Genomic DNA, 7,795 nt, shown 5'->3' with positions numbered 1-7,795 from the left:
AAAGCAGCCGCCTTCCTGTCCACACGAGGCCGCGCACACGGCGCCGCCACCCTATGGCGTGAGGCTCTCTTTACACTTGGGAAGAACCTTCAGGCTCGTGCCAAGGTCGCAGCGTTTGCCAGCATTGCGTGAAAAATGTCAGTGGCAGTAAAAAAAATTCCCTCCAGTCGTGCACTCACCTGTAAATGACGCCCCCATCTGGGTAGGCGCCCTCCCCGGCTGTGAGAAGAAACCCCAGAAGGACCCACCCTTCCTGCATGAACGCTCCATCCCCGCCCGAAGCAGGTGTGAAGACCCCCAAACCCCATCCAGGTGTGAAGACCCCCCAAACCCCATCCAGGTGTGAAGACCCCCAAACCCCCATCCAGGTGTGAAGACCCCCACCCGCGCGAGGCTCCGCCCTCCGCCCTACCCTGGCTGGTCTGGCTGCTCCCTCCCTCTGAGGGAGCCTCCTTGTGCTGAAGCGCTTCTCCAGGCTGACTAAGGGTGGGCACCCCCGGGTATACAGGGCCCCGCGGCCCCTCCCCGTTCATTTCACAGTTACAGAGTATTCGTGCGGCACTAGCTACATCCAGTCTGTGGGCGCCCACGGAGCTCACACCCTCGGCACCCTCGGGGCCACCTGGCCACTTTGACAGCACCCTCCAAGCAGTCCCTGTCGAGCTAAAACTCAGAAGCCTACGAACCTGGCCCCGGGTCTCCTTTCCCTGTGAATCAGGGCTAGACTTCTTCACCCAAGGTCCCCACACCTGACCTCTCCTGGGGGTGCAAGGGGCACATGAGACGGAGGGGGAGGAGAAAGGGGAGGTTAGTGTCGCACCTGCTTCATCCCACTGTTTTGCCCCAGATGGGTGGTGGGGGGGAGTTGCCAGTCTAATAACTAGGCAGAAAAATAAAGATGTCAAGGCGGGCATGCGGGTGGTGCTGACAATGACATGACAGTGGCGGACACGGTGGTGGGGGTGTGACCAGGCGATGCCACCGACGGGCACGGGGGCAGAAGGCTGGACAGAAGCATAGAGGCACGCAGGCTCGCCACTTCCTGGGCCACCCGCCGGCCACCTCCTGTTCTCGCTGAGCCATGACCCGGCAGCCCCGGCCAGATGGGCTCCACGGCCTGGACGACCAGGACGAGCCACTGTGAGTCCGGCCGAGCTACTCCGGCAAGCGATTTCCTACTACGGGGCCTCTGATGGCCTCCTCGTGGACACGAGGGGGGAAGGGAGCCATTGGCTTGTGCAGAAGCCCGGGGCCGGACCATCTCCTATGCCAGGACCACAACCGCTGTCGGTTTAGCGAGCTGAATCTGCTCTGGGGAGAGGAGTCCACAGTCACGGTGTGTGTGGCTGGCAGGACCTGTGGGGGGGGCACCCTGGCAACTCATGCTCTGGAACTCCAGGCTGCAGGGCTCGGCTGCCCCTGCTGTGCCTCCCGTCCCGCCTGGTGTCAACCCTTGGGCCGCTAGCACTGGCGCCTGGGGGGTTCCTGGTGTGGGCTGCAGCCGTGGCGAGAACTACACCTGCCGTGGGCGTGGCTGCACACCATGCGCCTCAGCAGGAAGTTCCAGGAGACACAGTGGTCTCCACTGTGGGCGGGGCTCGGGTTTCTTCCCACTCCGTTTACTCAGTGCCATGAGGAGAACTCTGGTCACAGCCTCCTGCATTGTTCATACCTGAGAAACACCAATCTCAACTCCCAGAGAGCAGCTGGGGCTGGTGGCAAGTTGTAGCGACTCCCAGGGGGAGCTCACCACACCCTGGTCCTGCCCGCCCCCCGCGTGGGCACAGGCGCGTACACACAAGTGCCTTTCACTTCCCAGACTGGCACTGGAGTGAGCTGGGTCTCCCTCTTTGACTCCCTCTTTCTCGCGCCCACCTCCCTGTCTCTCTCGTGTGATTGAATAGCTCTGGCCTCTATCAGTCAACCCCAGGGCATCAAGCTATGGATGGCAGATCTGAGGTGTGTCCACTAGAAATGTTTCTTTTTTTTTTAAGATTTATTTAATCTTAAATTAAATAAATCTTATTTAATCACAGAGCTGGGGTACAGGCCAGAGGCTCAGGGGCGGTGAGAGGCTTCACCAGAGACACAGCGGGGAGCAGGACAGGCCGACGGATGAAGTCCACTGCTGAGGGGAGCAGCAGGCGGCCAGGAGGGGTCTGCCGCGCCCTGTGGGTCCCCTCCGGGGCGGGCGGGGATCGAAACTCCAGCGGAAGTGGCTTTAGCTTCTGAGAGCTTGCTAGAATGTTTCTCTTTGACCTTCTCCTGCCCTGGTGCCCGGGGTCTCTCTCCTGGGGAGAACATGCCTTGACCATTGGGCATTTCTAGGGCTTTTGGCTGCAGTGCCATCTTAAGTTCCATAGGTGCCCGTCCAGGGCTGGGATGCCCGAGAATCTCTGGGCAGAGAGGGAGGCGGGTGGCGAGGGGGCAAGGGGTGCGCTGAGCACATGGTGTTGCTACTTACTTTCAGCCAATCTCGCCATATGGGAAGAGGGACACGGCATCACCAGATGTTCCAAACTGCCAAGAGAAGACAGCAACCTGGATATTTTTAAAAGCAAAATCCCTCGGCTTTTAAATGTTAAGCCTAATTCAAATACAAAAAAGTACCATGTGGGCCAAATAAACCCCATCCGTGGGCGGGGCTGGCAGGTTTGGGAGCTCCGGGAGAGCCAGCACTGAGCAGCACTAGCATGGAAGGGGCGAGCAGAGGAATGGGCCCCGCGCGGGCTGAGACGCGGGCTGAGACGCTGCAGCCAGGGAGGCGCGCAGGGAACGGCGCCTCTTCCGGGAAGGCTTCCAGACCCGCTCCTGAGGGCAGCACCGGCAGGCAGCTCCGGCTGAAGGGCGGGGCCACTCTCCTTCCCGGGACTTAGCCACCAGGCGACTCAGCGGTCCAAGGAGGCTCAAGGAATAATGTCGCACGAGTCCCTTAGACCACGTCGGTGTTCGCAGTTGGTGGCGGTAAAAGTAATGAGAACAGTAGTATGGCTGGCAGACTGGGGCCGAGGGACGGGGAAGGGGGCCGAGGGAACTCGGGGACTGGCGAGCTGGGTTGTGCAGGGGTGCCCACGGGTGTGTGTTTCCTGTTGGCAGCTCCGAGGACGGGGGCGCGTGGGAGCCGCGGAAGGAGGCCTGACAGGGCCGGGAAGGCGGGGTGTCCACACACCAAGGAGCGCCGCTGAGCCCGAGACAGGCAGAAGCCGCTGCTTTCCGGAGCAGGGTGGCCGGGGAGCCTTACTGTGGTAAAGCGTCGGGGTGACAGGGACAAACGTTGGACATGTGCACAGCAGACAGTCGGACAAAGTACGATGAAAGCGAGCGGACAAGAATCACGCACGGGGCAGCGAGGCTGAGGAGGGGAGAGGGCGGGCCCGAGTCACAGAAGCGACCTGCCATCTCTTCAGTGCGACAAGCCGCTGTGAAGACTGTCACTGAAACAAATACAGTACTTTATGGGAAAAATGGCTACCGTGGGGAGGTTTGCTTTGTGCGTTTCACCACAATACAAAACACGCAACGAGCATAAAAGACAGGTCTGGTTAGAAAGACAGACGTGCGCGTCACTGCACGTTTTGCCTCAAAATAAGGAGGAGGCTAGCTTGACCTGCATGCTTAAGTTTGCAGAGAAGTAGTGAGGACCGACTCCATTTTTTTTGAAATGGAAACAAGAAAACAAGATAGTCAAAGAATTTTGAAGATTTTTTCGGTGTGTGATAAAGCAAAATACTACTGGCAGGGTGCACTACCGACAGTGGGTGTCCGGGTCTCCACTGCAAGGTGGCTTTTTCAGTCTTACTGAGGTAGAGTTGACATGCGACACGGAGGAAGTCTAAGGCGTGGGCCTGGTTCTGTGACTGTAGCGCAAGGTCGCGCACGCAGCCGTTGCCCAGAGGGCTGCACCGTGTGGGGTGCCCTCGGCCACCTCAGACCTCGAGGCGCCCTCCCGTCCCCACTCACTGCCTGAGCGAGAGGGCTCCCTGGGGTAGGGTGACAAACTGAGTGCCAGCTGTGTGGCCATGGTCCCCCGGCGCCCAGGGCACTGCAGAGACAACAAAGCTGGACTCGGCGGCTCCTCAAACCCCCGGGCCGGTGGGCACGCAGAGCTGGTGCCCGTCATACAGATCAGCAGCCGCAAGCAAACAGCTATGCTTACGCCTACAAGGAAAACTCTCACCCCCTCCCCAGCCCACAAAGTGTGCTTGGCCTGTGAACCGGGTGCAACTTCTCAGACCTGATGAGGGTCTCTGACCCTTGCCTGGGAGTTGCAAAAAGGCCGTCCCTTATCACCCTAAACGCTCCCTTATCATCCTAAACGCTCCCTCAAGCTTTCTTTCACCCTGTGTCGACTCCTACACCGGGCACTGTGAGTGCCCTGATTAGAGAGCACATACACCTGGTGCCCCCGAGAATGCATCATGCATGCATAGCACCACCCTGATTATGTCATATGCACGGTTTTATAAACTACATGCATGGTGTCCCCTATCACATGTCAAACATACACCACGTCCCTGCATCTTTAGGCTGAGTCTCCACCCTAGCGCCTCAGACGCGACTGTATTTGGAGATGCGACTGTCTTTAACCCACAGGTTAAGGCGTCACCTGCGGCACCCATGGGCTGCCTGCAGTCACCAATTGTAAGTAAGCCCTGATTGCCACCTGCGCTCTGACTGGCTGCAGACAGGAGGCTCCCAGGGCCCCTCCCGGGGCTCCATCAGCTGCTAGGGCCGCCTGCGGGATTCAGGGAAACATTTCACTCGCTCAATCAAAAGGGAGTAACTGGGGCCTGTGAGCTGGAAGAGGTGCCGGCAGAGAGGGGGAAGGGTTGGGGCGCCCATTTTTCTGGAGGGGTCAACGCCCCGGGAGTCAGGAGCCCTTCAGCCCCAGGCCTTCCCTCTCCGGGAGGCCAGGGAGGTGGCAGTAAGTTCCAATCCCCTAGCGCTGCCCCCAAGACATTCGCTTCTGGGAGTCCCTTCATTAACACAAGAAACGCCTACCCCCAGGGAAGCCCCAGGGATCGGAGGTTTAAGCTTTGGGGCTTTGGGGGGGGGTTGACGAGGGCACCAGCGTTCTTACTGTGCGAGAAACACAAAGCCTCGCCTCGAAGCCATCCGCAGACTGGCCCCAGAGCCAGGCTGAGGAGCCCCCGGCGACTCCTCACCTCGATTCGCACCCTGGATGAGTACCCGACATTCCTCCAGCCCCCTCTCCCCTGTGGTGCGCTGCTGAGGCGGCGGGTGGCCCCCCGCGGGTCCCAGACGCTCTGCCAGGATCCGGATTTTCTCAGCCATTTTGAGGGGGCCCCAGGGAGAGAGGGGGTTGGGGGGCAGGGGGTTTCTGAGGTCCCGGAAGTCCAGAATCTCACGTATAGGAGGGTGGGGGGGGCGGGGAGGATGGGATGAAGGTGCTCTGAGAGGCTGCTGGGACCCCCAGGCCGTCCGCTCTCCCCCCACCCCCTCACCCCCGCAAGCGGGGCCTCTTCCTCTCAAGGCAAGCGCCCGCCCGGCCGCCGCCCTGCCCGGCTCCTCCCGCCCTCTGCCGCTGAGCCTCAGGCCGGCTAGGGGGCTTCGCCTTGTCACCCTGCTTCTGTCCCGCCACGGGCCCACGTCCTGAATGACCCTGGAGGACCCTGAGTGCGCGCATGACCCTGCCACAGGGGCGCGGCTGGATGCGGCCGACCGGCTCCAGCGCCCGCTGCCACCACACCTCCCGGCCCTTCCGACGGCTGCGGCTCAGGCCCAGGCTGTGTGGCGCCCAGCACTGCCGGGGTGGCAGCCCCCTGGCAGCCCCCTGGCCGCCCCCCACCCCAGAGGACCGCTTCTCCGCTTGGCCTGCAGCTGACCACTTGCTGTGTCCTCACATGTAGAGACAGCGGCAGACACGGGGACAGACAGATGCGGAGACACAGACGGAGACAGATCAAGAGAGAAGGGACAAAGACGGACGAGGGTGGAGGCAGAGACAGGGACAGAGACCCAGCGAGGAAGAGGCACGGGAGACGGCCAGCCACACACAGCGATGCACATGTGAGAGACAGGCAGAAAGGGCCTCTCGGGGAGCCTCTTCCGGGAAGCCCCATAGGGCTCACCCTGGGACCTCACGAACCCGAATCCCCTCGGAAGCCCCCGCCTAATGCCTTCCCGGGGGTCAGGCCTGCCGAGACAGCACCTACCACCAGGGGGCGCTCTCGCCACAGCGCGCCCCTCCAAGGACGCCCCCGCCCTTCAGCCCTCTGGAGTCCCTGCGCCAAGGCACTGTGACAGGTGTCTGGGGCTGTGCCTGAAGCCTGCCTTTGGAACAGGAGGACATCTGTCCCCCAGAGGCCCCATCATTGGGACCTCAGACAAAGTGCACAGGTCATGAGAAAACCCCTTTTCAAAGGCGGCTTTAGTGAGGCATGTAGCTGCCCACATTTTCTTTAGCATTTTTATCTTTCCTACTACTGTTACAGGGCACCCCAATGTGAATTGGGCTGCCTGACTGTGGGTCCTCACCATGTGCTCAAGATACAACTGCAGGCCCACAGAGAAAGGTTAAGAGCGGGTTTATTTACAAGAGAAAAGGGAAATGAGTAACTCAGGGGAAGAGGCAGAGATAAGTTAGTGAACGCGCCCTGCCAGCTGGAACCCCAGCAGCGAGCCCCGAGCAAGCCCCGAGCCACGAGGCCAAAAAAGCCCCACAGCCCACATGTCCAGTTTCTACCTCCAAACCTGGCCGCTCCACTCCACCCTCCGGTCCCAGCGCGTCTCTTTGGTGGAGCTGGGATTTGTAGTTCCAGTGTCTGGGGTGGGGCTGCAGCCCACAAACCTGTGTCTGCAGTGTCTGTTCAGGGCATCTTTTCCCCTTGACACTACACCCTGCTGTTACTGTTACTGCAACTTCTGGGGATGTTTGAAGAAGGTGACGGAAAAGGTGGTGTTCTTGGTTGCAACTACTCAGCCCTGTGTAGTAGTGTGAAAACCCGGACAGTGCGCAGGTGAATGCTCTTCCGTATTTCCAAGAACACTCCTATACACATAAGTAGGGGTCATAACCAAAGGTCTCCCACCCTAACAGGACATCAGCTTCTCGTCACCTCTGAAGAAATCTCCTTGCCTGGGAGAGGAGTTCACGCCTCTTTCTTCCTGTTCTGTGTTTATAGATACCTGTTCAGACATCTCACAAGCCCTGCAGTTGCTCTCTGTGTGCTCGACAACCAGACCAGGTTCCGAGAAAGAAGGAGACTGTTAAGCTAAGAAATGCAAACAAATCAAATGCCCCTAAACAGATAACTGGATCAAGAAGACGTGGTCTATACTCATGGTGGACTACTACTCAGCCATCAAAAAGATGAACGCATACATTTGTGTTAACATGGATGGAGATGGGGGGGGAAAGTCAGAAAGAAAGGGATAAATGACAGATGGTTTCACGTATATGTGGGATATAGAGAATCTGAGCAAAGGCTTGGGGAAAAGACAAAATTGGCAGCAAAGGAGGGGGCGGTGGAGGGGTCACAGGGAGGGCAGAGCACAGGGATGGGGAGACGGGTCCCAGGGACTCCACATGAGGGGAGATAGCGAATAGTGTCCTGAAATAAACAATGATGTAAGAAAGTAATTAAAATCCAAAGGGAATACTATTTAGACACTTAAAATGAACTAGGGCTTTTTCTTTGGTTGTTCTTAATTGAATTGATGGCCAAAAAAATCCTGTGTCACACACACAGTTGTTCTACTGGGATGGATGTCGTGTGGAAAATGGAGCTGGAAAGGCAGAATGAGCCGCTCTTTGAGAACCTTGGGCTCCAGG

The sequence above is a fragment of the Condylura cristata genome, unplaced genomic scaffold, assembly GCF_000260355.1.
Source record: "Condylura cristata isolate star-nosed mole 26May11 unplaced genomic scaffold, ConCri1.0 scaffold00041, whole genome shotgun sequence".
NCBI classification, from domain to species: domain Eukaryota; kingdom Metazoa; phylum Chordata; class Mammalia; order Eulipotyphla; family Talpidae; genus Condylura; species Condylura cristata.
Note: the sequence above shows the minus strand (reverse complement) of the source record.